This window comes from Ambystoma mexicanum, chromosome 3p, assembly GCF_040938575.1.
Source record: "Ambystoma mexicanum isolate Mex_15411 chromosome 3p, UKY_AmexF1_1, whole genome shotgun sequence".
In the NCBI taxonomy this organism is placed as follows: domain Eukaryota; kingdom Metazoa; phylum Chordata; class Amphibia; order Caudata; family Ambystomatidae; genus Ambystoma; species Ambystoma mexicanum.
Window position 1 is genome coordinate 699,579,327 of NC_090925.1, and position 15,278 is coordinate 699,594,604.

Here is a 15,278-nt window from a genome sequence, read left to right on the forward strand (position 1 = left end):
AAATCAGAATTTTTTCTATTCGATTAATAGAAAAATACTGTATCACTCCATATGCCCAAACCAGTTGGGTTTTTGGTTTCACGATGTTTCCCTGCAGCAATTTGCTGGAGGCCTATTAGTTCAGGGTGTTTAACACATTTCGATGCAAATAAATGCACCGGGGACCCCCCTGCAACCTCCCCACACCCTAATAACTACCTACACCCAGCACCCCCTCCATATCTACATTTGCGGCGAAATGTGTTAAAAAAAAGAAAAACAAGAAAAAATGGGCCAATACCGGATTTTTCACTCAAGCCAGTTGTATGGCTCAGAGTTAATGCTCACCTCATACATGTGTATTGTGTCCAGCACAAAGGTTATGGCCCATGCAGGGCCAGCACACCTTTCTAACTCCGTAGGTTAAAACATTGAGTTTCATGAAAATGGGCAATAACACTTATTAGGGAGCTTAGATGAGGGGGAATACGCGTGATAAGCTATGTCAGAATGTGATATTATTTATTGCCATTTTCCAAAGTCGACTGTGGCCAGCATTGCATGAAAAATGAATGTGTTTCTAGTGATTTTAAACCCCAATGAAGCCAAGATCCCATCCTCTGGAACACTACTTGCCTTTAGCTCCACTTTCTGGACAGCCCTTGTACCACTGCCTTCTGGTTTCAAAGAGTGTTGGGTAACATCTTGTGTCCTGGTGGTCCCCTATGCATACTTGTGTCTGAGAACTTGAAGTTAGCTGCAAATTGGGACCAATCCAATAGCTTACACACACTCTATTGATCCCCATCAGCCAAAACGTTCTGGAGGACCACATGTGGTGTTTGAAGGGGTCCCCTCATTCATTGAAAATCTAGAGACCTCCATAATAATAGACACTCAAGGTATTTCCCTGCATCGCCTGCAGGTATACAATAGCCATGCTCTTAATAAGAGCATGGCTACCCCCAAATTCGGGTCCGGGACCGTGTCCCGCGAAAGGGGAATAACCAGGCCATTCCGACCTTTGTGGGCCCGGTAATTTCCCTTGCGCGGGGCCCAGTGCCGGTACGTCCCCATTCCCATTTGAGCCCCCATATGGCTCAATGGGAATGGGAATGGGGAGAATGGTAGCAGCGGTACCGTTTTTAACTGTACCGTTGCTACCATCCTGTTCTGCTTGCGGGTGCCGCTCTGCACCCGTGAGCAGAACTCGTAATGTGGTACGAAGGTAACAACGGCGCCGGTAGCACCACCGCTGCCATTGTTGCCTTACCGCCACAGTTAAAATGAGGCCCGTTAGTGTGTGGTCCCATGAAGCAAGATTCCTGTACAGAAGTATGCTCAAGCTTAAGCACTCTTGGCCCTAAAATCATCCGTTCATTACTATACAGCATGAGTTTCAGCCTCTATATATCTTATGACTGCGGTGCTCTATGCAGACAAACAAGGAGTTCTCATTCCATGTAACTGTGTGCTCTGGTAATAGAACTGGGCCGTACACTAAACAATACCCATCTCAGCAACATACCTGGAAGGGATGGACAACTGGAGAACAAATGAATTCTTTGAGCAGATTCCGTCATTACGTCCTACCAGGAGTCGGTGCATCACAATCAGTTTGTGGATTCAGTTTTCAGGAGAGAGTTGAAACTAAGGATTTGCTTGTAACCCTGCAGTACTCCAAATGTAGCTCCTGCGCCTGTAGATGACTGTCGGGTCTTGCTGTGTCGTAAAGAGTATTAGGGCCTCTGTCCCCAAGTTCCCCACAGAGAGAAACAAGAATACTCTCTGTGCGAGCCTTGAGGCCGCAGGTGTGATTGTTGTTCACAGGATCAGACGCACCGAGGTCCCCAAGGCTTTTGGAAGGAAGCCAGGTATTAACACAAGCAGGCACAGTAAAATGATCACAAGACGTGTAACTTAATACCAAAAGGAGCTTACCTAAACCCAATAGAGAGGAGCTTGGGACTCGGGAGATGTGGTGCAAGGGGTGCGTCAACAATCCCTGAAGCCTGGTACCAGATGGTAAGTACCGCCTGTACACACCTGGATGACTCTTGAAAGATTCGTGGCACTTGACAAGACGTGGAACACTTGAGAGCATGGTAACAGTTCAGGGAGAAAAACGAAGGCAGGTCAAAAACAGTCAAAGGGTCAAATCCGGGTAACGGTGAACAGGCGACAAAGCAGGGAAGTAATTCAGAAGCAATCCGTAATTCATTGTCCAAAGTTCAAAATCCGAGTATCCGTGTAGAACCAAATGACAGTACCAAGGAGTGAGAGATAACAATCCGTAGTCCGTGAGCCGAGGTCTTTATCCGTGGAATCTTGAATCAAAATGCTGAACAGTGTTGCGAGACAAACTGCTGTGAAGCCACGAGTGATTCGAAATGACCGGCTTTTATGCACGGCTCCCGATCACGTGAGCAGAGGTCAGATCACGTGATCGGGGAAGCGTCCCACAACCAGGAAGTGAACGCAATCGGCTGCTCCTGCCCGCACGCAACTTCCATGGTAGTTGCCAATGCAAACGAGGGACCCAATGAGGTCGCCTTCTGCCCCTGTCTCGAAACAAGGACTGCTCACGCCTCCCTCGCACCACAGGTAACATGACGCTACGAGGAACTGGGTGTACCTTGGAGATCCTAGCAGTGTTACGTGTCGGGGAATCCCCGGGAGTGGGAATGCGAGCGTCACTACCTTTATTGGTATGAGTGTTATGCATGATGGTGTGCATGAGGGTAACCTTTATGCGCATGACAATGACCAAGTACTGTCTCTCCACGGAAGATGCAGTCTGTTGAACTGGTCAGTGAAGTACCCCTTTCCACCCCCTCTAAAAGAAATCATATTTAAATTCAGTGACCGCATTCCCATGCAGATCCACCTGGAGACCTTGAGAGATGATAATTGCCAGAGAATTAATATTGTGTCTCTGTTTGTGGGATATATATTGATTGTCTTAATAACTTATTGTGAACTTTATTTTGTATGTATGAGCACATTTGGATCATGGACATTCTGACTGCAATGCCAAGTGATTAAAGAAATATTTTTTTGAATGAATCCAGTGCCAATTAAATAAATACAAATATGCGTTGTCATAGTTGCTGAATCATCCGTTTTCAAAGCCAATGATTATGCTGGGGCATGAGTGGCGCCCAGGGTAGAAGGAGAAAGTAGAGGGTGCATTTCTTTGGATATAAAGGAGTCCCCACAGGGAAGTGCTTGCAGGCTAGGGCCTGGCATGCCAGCACATGGCAGCCGCTGTTCGATTGTCTGCAGGGCAGAGTCTTTACTGCTGCTTTGATAGCCGGTTGCCGTCTCGCTGGTCGTTGGGGACATGTGGCGCACCAGGAGAAGAAGCATTGGCCTCCTATCTTTACCTGCTGAGAGAGGGGACATAAGGCTGGGCATTGATGGAGTAAGTGAGCACAGTAGAACCCGGCCTTAATGTTGAGCCTGAAGAAAAAAGAAAATGATGTGCAAAATTGTGCATACTGTACAGAAGCACAATGATGTGCTAAAGGAAATCCCTGGAATTCTGCCATGATGCACACACTGGGGATAATGTAAACTGGTAATTATGTGACCAATGGGTTTGCTTGATATCAGCAACGTTATGCTAATTAAACATGATGGAGCTCATTCTGCTCCGGTGCGTAATTTAGCGGTGTGGAGCTGCTGCGTCTAGACGTACACTAGGCAGCTCCCCTTTTTATCTGAAAAGTTTTAATATTTGAAAAGTTGTAATTACAACTAAAACAGATAAAAAAAATAAAAAAAAAAAAAATTTTATTCAAGAAAGAAAGAAAGCAAATGTCAACGATAATGAAGTAACGCAATAAATTACACGGAGGGATGTGTTCGGCGCTTAAAACAAGGATCAATTCCCCCAGCACTTACACCTTCTGTTTAACTTTTAAATGCAAACCAAGGACATGCCCACAGGAGGGACAGAAGTGGACTGGGGATGGTAACCCCTCTCAGCCAGGGTGGAAGACCTACCAGGGAGAAATCCAATGCCAGTCCTACTCCTGAAGTGGCAGTTGAGAGGGGCCCAATCCTGTCCCTTCACCCTTGTGCCAGTATCTCATTTTGCAGTACACCCCTGTCTCAAATCAGGCTGTTGTTGCAAGATGCTCGCAACTGTTTTTCCGTTTTTGTAGCAATACATCAACCCAGAAGCATCCAAGCCAGAGACCAGAGCCAGCGCCCCAAATCAGAATATAGGCAAACGTTCAACCAGCACACAGTAGCCACAACCATCACCTGCAGAGAGACTTACAAACCGAAACAGAGACAACGGCATGGCTCTGCACCATCGGTGTGGCCCAGCACGGAGAGAACACCGCAGCATGAGCCGCAACCAAACACAACCGGCAGGAGGACTGCAATCTGCTTGTCGGTATGCCCACTCAAACCCAGGGACAATCCCTAGATCACCAGGGACAAAGAGAGGAGTGCTTCACTGGAACACTTATCTCAGTGGCACCCAGAATAGGTCCCCAAAACATGAACATGAACTGACTCCTACCCGGACTGCCATTGTTGTTCTGCGGCACACCCACAGGGAGAAAATGTGAGGGGCTTAGACCAGTATTTATGATTTTCCCAATGTTTTACAAACCCAGGGTTGGGGAGATAGGGCCTGAGTGGAGAGGATACACAACGTGCAGGGATTGTTAGTTTTTTCGGGTGAGGTCAGAGGCGCAGGAGATGAATGACCAAGAGACCATTCATAAAACACAATTGAGCAAGGTTATGGAACCCCAATACACACTAGCTCCCAAGAGACCAGCGGGAGGGAGGAAGGAGCAGTGAGATGAGGACAATTCTGGAGAAGGTGAGGCATTCACTAAGGGAGTGCAAGTGGTACTGCAGTGTGAGTGTGCTGGTGTGGCGCGTGCTGGTAGAATACCTAGTGTAGAGAGTGATTGAGAAGTTTATGGCCGAGAGGATAGTTTGGGGGGGGGGTACAGGGGTGGCTGGGAGAATAGTTCAGGGGCAACACGGACAAGACAACAGAGAGCAACATAGGCTTGAATCCTGTTACCGCATTTTGAGACTGCTCTCTGGTATTAAGCATGTTACAAAATATCAATTAGTGGTTCAGCATTAAAGGTGAGTGGTTGGGTAGTGTAGTAGTGTGGAGGTGGGAGTAATAGTGTGGTGGAGAGTCGTACTGAGGAGGAGGGTGGATTAACATCAAGGGGCGGGTGTGCAGTTTAGAAGGAGTGTGAGACATCAGAGGGACAGTGTAGTAAAGAAGAGAGGTGGGTAAATAAGGGGAGGAGAGTAGTGAGAGGTACAGAGAGGAGAAGAGAGAGGGGACCAAGAGTGTGACAACAATTCAAGTGTGAATCAAGCAGGGTATCTGCAAGGCACTTTCCCTATCCCTGTAGAACACTAATCATTGAATAAAAAAGGGGCAGTCTTGGGAAATTCCTAAGGGAGTCTAGTCAAAGAAGGCAGCTTGCCTTAAGGTTCTAAAAATCAGCAAAACGCAGTGATTAAACAATAGGGCATAACATTCGCTAGCTCCTAGCCCGGGGCCAGGGATGCCGATGTTAGCGTGTGGACGTGATTTTTACCACTAGAAGATGGATGGCCAACGAGTTCTTTAAAGAATCAATAAAAGCCCTTAAACAATCACTGAGTTTTGAATAGTTTTTTTAAAAAAAAAAATGTTATTGGTCAAAAACAAATTAACCTTTCAACAAGAAAGATTTTCTTTTTGGAGTCACTCTGCCTTTATGAAGAAATTATTTCCGTTCTGGCTATTTCTTTTTTGCAGTCATATCCCCTTCCCAGCCAAACACCCACCCACCCCATGACATGGAGGCCTCCAACTCCTCTGCAATGACAGGAACAATCTTCCTGCTGCAGGGAACTGAAGGTCTCATTCCCTGGACCAACTGATTCAAAAAGGTAAGAAAATGTATTTTGTTTAAATGTGCGTGCATGCATGTTGTGTGTGTATGTATATGTACATAATGTAATGTGTGTCAATGCATGATGTATGGGTGGCTGCATGGGTGTGTATGTGTGTGTGTATGTGTGTGTGTGAGTGAGTGTATGGTGAAAGGGGGCACATGTAAATGTACAGGTGGCTGGGTGTGTGTGAGTGTATGGTGAATGGTGCTTGTGTTTGCCTGGATTACTTATTGGTAATCTTCATTACTCCTTGCCCTACTCTTCCTCATCCCCGTACTTGTGTATGAGGCACTTTGCCTCTTATACAAGTACTGGGACATGGTAGAGGGACATGGAGGTAATGCCTAGCTTAGTTACCTGTGATCTACATTACTCCCAGTCCCACTCTTCCTCATGGAGGTAATGCCTAGCTTAGTTACCTGTGATCTACATTACTCCCAGTCCCACTCTTCCTTGTCCCAATACTTACCTATGAGGCCAGGTACCTCATGCGTAAACACTGGGACATGGAATAGGGATGTGGAGGTAATACTGGGCAGGGTAGTCTAGGTCGGCCCAGAATGTGGCACAAACCTCAAAATGTTGTTGAGCTGGGGTGGGGGATCCTCAGCATGGCTTGCATGGGTGCCCCGAGATTATGTGCTACACCACTGCAAGTGGTGTCATTAGTGGGATTTGTTAGGCACCAATAAAGAGGTCAACCATCACCACCCAAGATGCTAAGAGTTGTGCAGTTAACAAATATGGCTTGCCTCACCACCAGAGTCACACAAGGGGTTTGTGAAGAGTCAGGAATAAAACTCGGACACAAGTCAGCCATAATTGTGGTTAAAGACCTTTATTGAAAATAAAAAGGTTTTGGGAAAGTTCCTCTCTGACCTTGTCCCAAGAGGAATTTCCCTACCTAAACCAAAAACTAAGGATTCATCTATGTCAGAATGTCCAAACTAAAACTGTCCTGTGGCCAAAGCTCTATTCTAACTCTCACACTAAAAACTAACTGTACAGTGAAAAGGGAAAATGTCTTCAACCTTGGATGGTTTAGAAAAGTGTTCGTAAAAGAAGAATAAATGGTTCCAACAAAAAGTTCTTCAAGGATACGGTCCTTGCTTGAGTGGGTAATTCTTATGCACTTGCACTGTGTGCACTCACACATTAGAAAAGGGTTTGCTTGTAACTGGATTTCCCCTTTAACAAAATGTCCATTCTTTTCCTTTCTCTCTGTAAAGTAATTCACAATTGTTTGCACTCGGCATGCTCGCCGATATGCCCCGGTGTTTCCGCTGCTTCTGGGAGGACCCACCGGCTTTTGTTGGCGGTGCTGGATTCTCTTGCAGTCAGCCGATGAAGGGTTCTCATCGGCTTTGTTCTCGCAGTTGCCTTTACTTTGTTTGCCTGTCTCCCGCAGCTTCCACTTGACACGTCAGCTTTGCTCTTAGCTCCAGTAAGTGAAGCGCTGCTTCTTTCACCTTTGAACGCCCAGGAGTTTTTCACCGGCTGATGCCATTCGGGCAGCATGTCCTGGTGCAGCAGCTTCCTTCTTCTCTGTCAGTGAGCCGCTTGGCTCCACCACGCTGGTTCCAGCTTTCCGTTCTCCGTTCCTCGCAAAGAGGTGCAGCTCTGTCGCCAGTCGCCACAGAATCTGTCTTTGATTCTCTGCATGGGCTGCTTACATTTTCCGGGCACAGTGGTGTGCCAGAAAACACTAGAGCGCTCGCTGAGCTGGTAGTATCTTTTGCTCCACATTGCTCCATCTCTCTTCCTCATCCAGTATGTTGAGAATTCTGGGAACAAAAGTCCATTGTTGAGATTTGATTTAAGGAATCCGGATAAGAAGTTTTAAAGGGTTTGAATGGCTGGTCAGTTCTGGTTGTTTGACAAGCAGAATTGAAAAAAGGTGATTTCATCAGATTGGCAAGGTAGACCAAAGGTGGAAGGTTGGTCCATAGGTTTGGTTAAAATGATTACCTGTTCTTCATAGGACAAGTAGTAAATGCATGACTATATGCCATGAGGGTTTCAGACATGGGAAGGTTATTTTCAAGGGAATGGTTGCCTTCATGACCACTAGTCTGGGTTCAGAGCTGCCAGAAGCATTGAAACTGCTCTCCTGAACACCCGTGAAGACTTGCTCTCCAATCTTGACTATAATCTCCCTTCTGTCCTCATTCGCCTCGATCTATCCTCTGCTTTTGACACGGTCAACCATGCCATCCTGCTCAATCGCCTCCGCGACAACCTTGGTATTACTGATCAGGCTCTGGCATGGTTCACCTCCTTGCTCAACGACCGACCCTCTCGGGTCCAAATGGGGTCTTTCCTCACTTTTATCCCTCTCTCTACTTGTGGCGTTCCCCAGGGGTCTAACCTCTCTCCCTGGCTCTTCAACCACTACCTGGCACCTCTTGCCCACCACATTGCTACTTTCTGCTCCAATTTTCAATGTTATGCGGATGACACACAGCTCTCTTCCACGCTCCCCTCAGCAACCTCTGCTCCTTCTCTCATGCCAGATTGTCTGGCCGCAATTCAGGAATGGTGTGTCGCCAATGATCTTTGCCTTAATGTCAGTAAGACTGAGATCCTCCTCATTGGGACACCCGCTCCCTCCTTTTCTCTCTCTCTGTGGCCGCTCATTCTGGGCCCTCTTGCAGCTCCTTCCAGTGAGGCTAAGAACCTTGATATCATCTTCGACTCCACCCTCTCCTTCTCTCCTCACATCTCTAAGAAGTCAAACTATCAGCTGCACCTCCTCAGAGGTATCCTTCCTTTTCTCACTTTCACGCAGAAGCTCACTGGCTCCCGAGCTCTGGTCCTCTCTACGCTGTACTATTGCAACAGCCTCTTTCTAAATCTTCCTGCCTCTACTGTTTGACCTTTACAAATGTTCCAGAACAGGACTGCAAGACTTGTCCTTGGCCTCAAGCCCAGGGATCATACTGAACTTATGGTTCTTTAGTCACGTGTATGCAATGGATGGGGTTGCAGAATTACTCTTAGTCCAAATAATCAAACCAACTCATGAAGATGGCAAAGGTTACTGTTTTATTAACAATTTTCTAAAACAGGGAGGTTACAACGGACATCAACGACGTTCGCTGAGCTCTCGACAATTTTCTCATTAAACATAGACTTTAAAAATACATCAGAGGTGATGTCATAATATGTGGCAAATAAGAAAAACCTACAAGCGATTATAATTGGTTCAAAGGGAACATGTAACTATCCTTTGTATAGGGATTAGGATTGTGATTGACTGCCCTACTGTCAGGTGGAAAATGTATGCCTACCTATAAAACATGTCATCTCCAACACTATTAAGTACACGGTTTATCATTGGTTCTCAAACTAGGAGGCCCTTCGTTATACGGCCCTCTACAATTGGTTGGCATGCTCGTGCCATGTCTGGAACATTCGGTTCACTTAGCAGCACGTAAGCTCAAACCCAGGTTCCAGGAGGTGGACTTGACTTTACCTCCCCACCCAATTAGCCCAACATCTCTCATCACTCATGCCTTCTGCCATGAAGATTGTCTTTGAACTTGGCCTTGCAAAGTATCCTTGTTTGTAGGTATATATGGGAGTACAGGCTCTCACTATTGCTGTTCTAGGACTCGAAGCTCGACTCTATTTCCATCCTTGGATCACAAGACAGGAGACCACGATTTGGTCGATTCTGCAGCATTTAAATGTCTTAAATGAATAAAACGTGCCACTATTGATGTTCTTTCTTTGTCCACTTAATAAGGGATGATTCACCCTTTGCACGTTCACTGTTTTCAAGAGTAGATGACCGACCTTGGCTGCTTCAGTTTTGATACCAGGCCAGACAGCCTCGGCAGGCGCTTCCATGATCTCAGCTTATTCTTGCTGCGACACAATTCTACATTTTCTCTCCAAGGTTCCAGGCTTACTAAATTCATGACACCGATGTCCAGCTCCTATACAACGACAGCTTTGCCTGCAGTCTATTCACAACATATAGCCAGCTTCTTTTATGTCTTCGTTTACTTGTGTTTCAGTGTCTGTACAGTTATTGAACAGTTAATTTTCTGTGGCACTTTGCACACATGCAATCTTTTTTCCACATATGAAGTTTACTTGATTTTCTATCTTCATCAACAGTTTCTGTAAGATCCATGCATTCTCTCGAGCCAGTATTCTCAGGGTGTCACACTCGTCTCTTGTGACGCCACTAGCTTCTCTCTTTTGCTCCTTTTCATACTCCTTCAGGGAGTTCCTCCCTCAGATTGTCGTCTCTTCGGGGATATATTCAATAGGTTTTTCTCAGTGGATAACTTTTTTTGAATATTCACTGCGATATTGGCACAACTGCTGGTGTCAAACATGGCACAGTCTCGGATTTCCAACATATAGGAGGTAAGGGTGGGATTTCCTGTAGAGGCATGCAGCTGCTCCTCTACATTCCCCCCTCTGGTCGAGTCCTTGACCACCTCTTCAATAGTTTCCACATCTTGATATTTTCTCTTAAAGAAGTGCTTCTTCGCAGTGTAGATCTTCATCACCCCCCCTCATGTTGCCAGCTGATTTAAGATGCTCATCTACACTCCAGGTCATGTAGTTGCACTGTCCATTTGGATTACAATAGACCCATTGTCCCACATATATCTTATGATTTTATTGGATACAACAACATTGTTCCTTCGGGTGCTACGCTGTTGGCCTCTGTGTATTTTCTGTCATCTTTATCTGTCAATTCCTTGGGTCCAAACCCAGATCCGACATCACTCATGACCTTCATTCCTACCGCCTTCTTTGCTGTCTTTTTGCATTGGGCGATCACTATCCTGATCACACAGAATCCAAACATCACCATCACCAATATTGCTCCAAGAATCTTGAATTTGTTTGCCAACCACTGTGGAATCCATGAGAATATGGAAGCAAACCAACTGGCTTCCATAATGGCCTTTGTCTCATCTTCCATCTTGTTATGCAGGTTTGTTAACAACGTTATGGCCTCTGTCAAGGTCCCATTCTCGTCATAATGAGAAGGTATGAATGTGCAACATGAAGGTGCGATTTTGGTGCAAACTTCTCCTTCCATCGCTGTGATCATGTCAAGGACATATCTGTTTTGCAGGGTCATTAGTTGTATGGCCCTCAGCTCTTCCTTGATAGCATTGAATCCCTTTATGGTGGTATTGATTGTATGCAGGAGCTCCCATCCCGTAATCTGCAACCACTTGGCATTGGCCATCGTTTGGATTCCAGGCATGAAGATAGTCGTAGATATTGAAGCAGTCTTACTGAACAACCTTTGTTCATAGGGAATGGCATCATATGCTTCTATTGATTTGGCTGAGAAGTAATTCTCTCTTTTGGTCCGATTGAGAAGTTCAAGCGATCTTCTTTTTCTCAAATGGGCATCTGCTTTTGGAAATTCTCCAATGTTCAGGTCACTCTGAGGAATCGCTAATGCTGGAACATGGATGAGCACCAAGGAGCATACTCCACCTGAATCCTTGTGCAGCTTCATGTAGTCCCTAAGGCCACAAGCCCAATATCGCTCCATAAGGACGGCTGTCTCTTCTTCCATCCTGGAAACATCAACTGTAGTTCTGCAGTCCTTGTTGTCTCCCACCTGATTATTTCCGTGTCTTCGGAAGCACAATGTCGCATTAGCCAATTAACCGCTGATTGCTTTATCATCCTTCTTCTTTGTCATCGATCAAGTCTGAACTCGCTGAAATTCTTCTTCTTGTCCTGCTTGTGGATCGCCAACGGTGTAAGGGTGGGTCTCACCTTTATAGGCCTTTACGTCACTCAGATGAAGCCAAGCTTGTCTCCCTTGGACCTTAAAAGCTGAAGGGGTTATATTCTCAATACAAAAGGGTAGGTTATTTATAACGTGCTTAATACCCAGAGGTTTCTAAGTGCAGACCCGGTGATCGAACCTGTGTTGCTCTGTGTTGCCTTGCTTCCAAGGCAAGCACGTTGCCCCTGAGCTATCCTCCCGAGATGGTAGTAGTTCAATTGGGTTGGTTGTTGAATTGTCTTCTGAGGGTGTTCTGAGGCCAACTCCCCCTTGCGCTTGACTTGATCTGAAATGAAAGAAATGCTAGAGGTCATACATGTCAAATAGTCGTGCATTTCATCACCTAAGGTTTTCGCTTCACTCTGGTCATCACTTCTGCTCCTAAATGGAGGTGTAAGGGGCATTCTCTTACACCTTCCTGTCACGGGGTGAGGGGATGGTCTGAACCTGGCTGATTCCGAAGGGCATATAAGGCTACGGGTAGGCAATATGTACATCCCTTCTTCAAAAGTCAATTTAATCTTGGCAATCCTTTCATTAGGGAAGCCGTTGAGTCTCTCACATATTCTGTTTGCTTGGGCATGAGAAGCAGAAGAAAACGTATGCTTAATACTCAATAGAAGCCCTATCTGTTCAAATAGCTCATTAACAAAATGTGTCCCATTGTCAGATCTCAGCACTTCACACACACTCCATCTCAGGAAAACTTTGTGCACTAAAATCTTTGCTGCGCAAGTGGCATCAGAGACACAAATCTGCCTTGATCCACTTAGAGAAGGGACATACCACCACTAATAGATACCTATATCCATTACATACTTGAAGCATATTGACAAAGTCGATATGTAAATGCTGAAATGGACCTTTCGGTCGAAGTTTTACCCCTCTAATTGTCTTCAGTGTATGCCCAGCAGTAAACTTTTGACACACGATGCAGTTTACCATAAATAGTGCAATGTGTTCCAACAAATTCTGACTGAACCAGTCTTCTGCAATCGTAGCAGCAAGACTCTCAATAGTTACATTTGTGGGGTAATGCAACTGTTCAAGTGTGACCTTTAATAATGCTACTGGCATCACTGGCTTTCCAGTGCTGTCTTGTCGCCACAATGCTTCAGTGGGGGATAACAAACACCTCTTTCATTTCCACAATTCCTGCTCTTCCTCTGGTGCACTCCCTTGAATCTCCATTAGTTGGGTTATCAATAATTTATTAAACCTTTCTTACACTAACATGGTTGTGACTACTTTTTCTTTCATATTCTCAGTATCAAAACTCGAAATATCTGGGGAATATGCAACCCTATTGGCTTCTTTGTCTGCGGCTTTGTTCCTGCAAGAGATAAAAATGTTTGCTTAGTATGCACTGTACATTTAACAACTGCTGTGGCCACTGGGAGTTGTAGTGCCTTAATAAGCCTATCCAATAAGGATGCATGCTGCACTGGAGTGCTGTCTGTGCTCAGGTAGTCCCTCCTCTTCCAACGTGCTAACTCTGAGTGTATGGTTAACGTCACGTATGCAGAGTCACTGTACACTGTCACTTCCTGTCCTTCCTGTTTTTCAAGCACGACAATGAGCGCTACTAATTCTGCTGCTTGCGCTGAAAAGTGTGACATAGCCTTGCACTTGTTACAACTTTGAATTCCCCATTTAATCTATGTCTAACTACTGCGGCGCCTGAATGCCTTTCCCCACTAGTCTGATACATTTTCGAAGAACAATCAATAAAGAGAATGTCCCCTCCTGCTAAAGCATTTTCCTTCATACAGGGTATATCATCATAAAATTCAACATAATTAACACAGTCATGCACATAATCGCCTTCTTCTACTGGCTCAACTATAAACGTGGCAGGATTCACTATTTTACATCTTACAATTTTAATCGTTGGGTTAGAAATCCTTTCCTCATAAGATGAAGCTCTTTTGAATGTCAATGTGCCTTTGGGTTTCTATAAAATGGCAAACAAAGCATGCTCCATGAAGAGCCATGGAGCAGCCCATGACCATACTTGTGGATATCTCAATCGCGAAAGCAACAGCAGCCAATGATTGTTCACAAGGAAAGTGTCCTCTCATAACGGGGTCTAAAATCCCACTATAATATGCTAAAGGTTTATATCCCAATGTAGTTCTCTGCATGAGCACTGCTGTCATGACTGTGCCATTTGTGTGTGAAAACAAATAAAACTCCTCATCATAATTGGGAATTCCTAAAACAGGGGCTGTAATAATTGCATTTTTCAGCTCCTCAAACCCTTCCTCCATTTCTTAAGTCCATTCTATTTTTACTTGTTCCACCTGTGCTTTCTTTAAAGCTTGCAGAAGTGGTCTTGTGTACATACTATAATCAAACACCCAGGCTTTGACATAGTTGCATAATCCCAAGAACAATTGCATCTGTTTTACTGTGTTTGGTTTTGATGTTTTCATAATCACCTCAGCTCTCTCAGGCATCATTTTCTTTCCTTCATGTAAAATCAATTGACCTACGTATAACACCTCTTCTTGAAAGTATTGTAATCTTCTCGTCTACCTTATATCCCTTGTCTGCTAGAATAGTCATAAACTGAACAGAATCTTGTCTGTACTCATCTTCTGTGGTGCTCCAAATTAAAATGCAATCTACGTATTGTATCACTGCACTCTTAAGATCAATATTGCCTAAATCCATCTGTAGGACTCTATTAAAGATCGATGGGGACTCAAAGTACCCTTGGGGCAAACGAGTATGTTTCAGTCGGGTTTGGCGGAATGTGAATGACGTCAAGTCTTGTAAGTCCTTGTGGAACGGGATCAAGAAAAACACATTTTTCAAATCGATCACTGTGGAATATTGAGCTTCCACCGGAATACTACACAGTATTGTTGCCGGATTGCTAACTAAAGGAAACTCTGCATCTACAATCTGGTTAATCGGTCTCATATCTTGTATAAATCTCCACGACCCTCCTTTAGATTTTTTGATCTGGTACACTGCAGTATTACACAATGATTCTGATGGCACCAGAATCCCTTGTTTTATGAGTAGTGAAATGGTCTGGAATATACCCTCATCAGCTTCTCGAGACATAGGGTACTGCTTTACTCGAGGTAAAATCGATCCTGGCTTAAGCTTTATTTTAACCTCCCCTATTCCCTTCAATAAACCTATGTCATAGGGGCCTGTGGTCCAAAGGGTGCTTTGCACCTTTTCCAAGTCTTCCTGAAAAATGCTGAACGTTGCCGCATTATCACCATTCACTGTGGGACTTCCCTTTTCTTTATTTTTATCCAGTATGTAATGCTCATGAAGAACACTACTTCATTGTTTGTTTGGTCTTCCCTGAACATGTCATCATCAGTTAAGTCAGTCAATCTATACCCTTCCCCGAGAGCTATTACTGTTCTCCATGGTGTACCCTCATCATCTACTCCTTCAAGCATTGCCATTTCCCTTCGTACTATGGCTGATTCCAATTCTATAGGGATAGTCTGTCCCTCCTCTTCGTCCATGGGTATTTGTGGTCTAAACAAAAATTCATCAGGTATCCTTACAATTTTTCCCACTAAGTCAGGTAGCCATGTTAATAAATTGCTCC

The 15,278-nt window shown here is 44.9% G+C and overlaps 1 protein-coding gene across 1 annotated transcript in view; it reads left to right on the top strand.

Moving 5' to 3' along the window:
* Window positions 1–2,504: 2,504 nt before the first annotated feature.
* Window positions 2,505–15,278, top strand: part of DDX41 (DEAD-box helicase 41) — a 503,186-nt gene continuing 490,412 nt past the window's right edge. The window contains exon 1 of the mRNA XM_069651511.1: window positions 2,505–2,583. The gene's annotated coding sequence lies outside the window, so the exon portion shown is untranslated. The remainder of the gene's footprint in view (window positions 2,584–15,278) is intronic.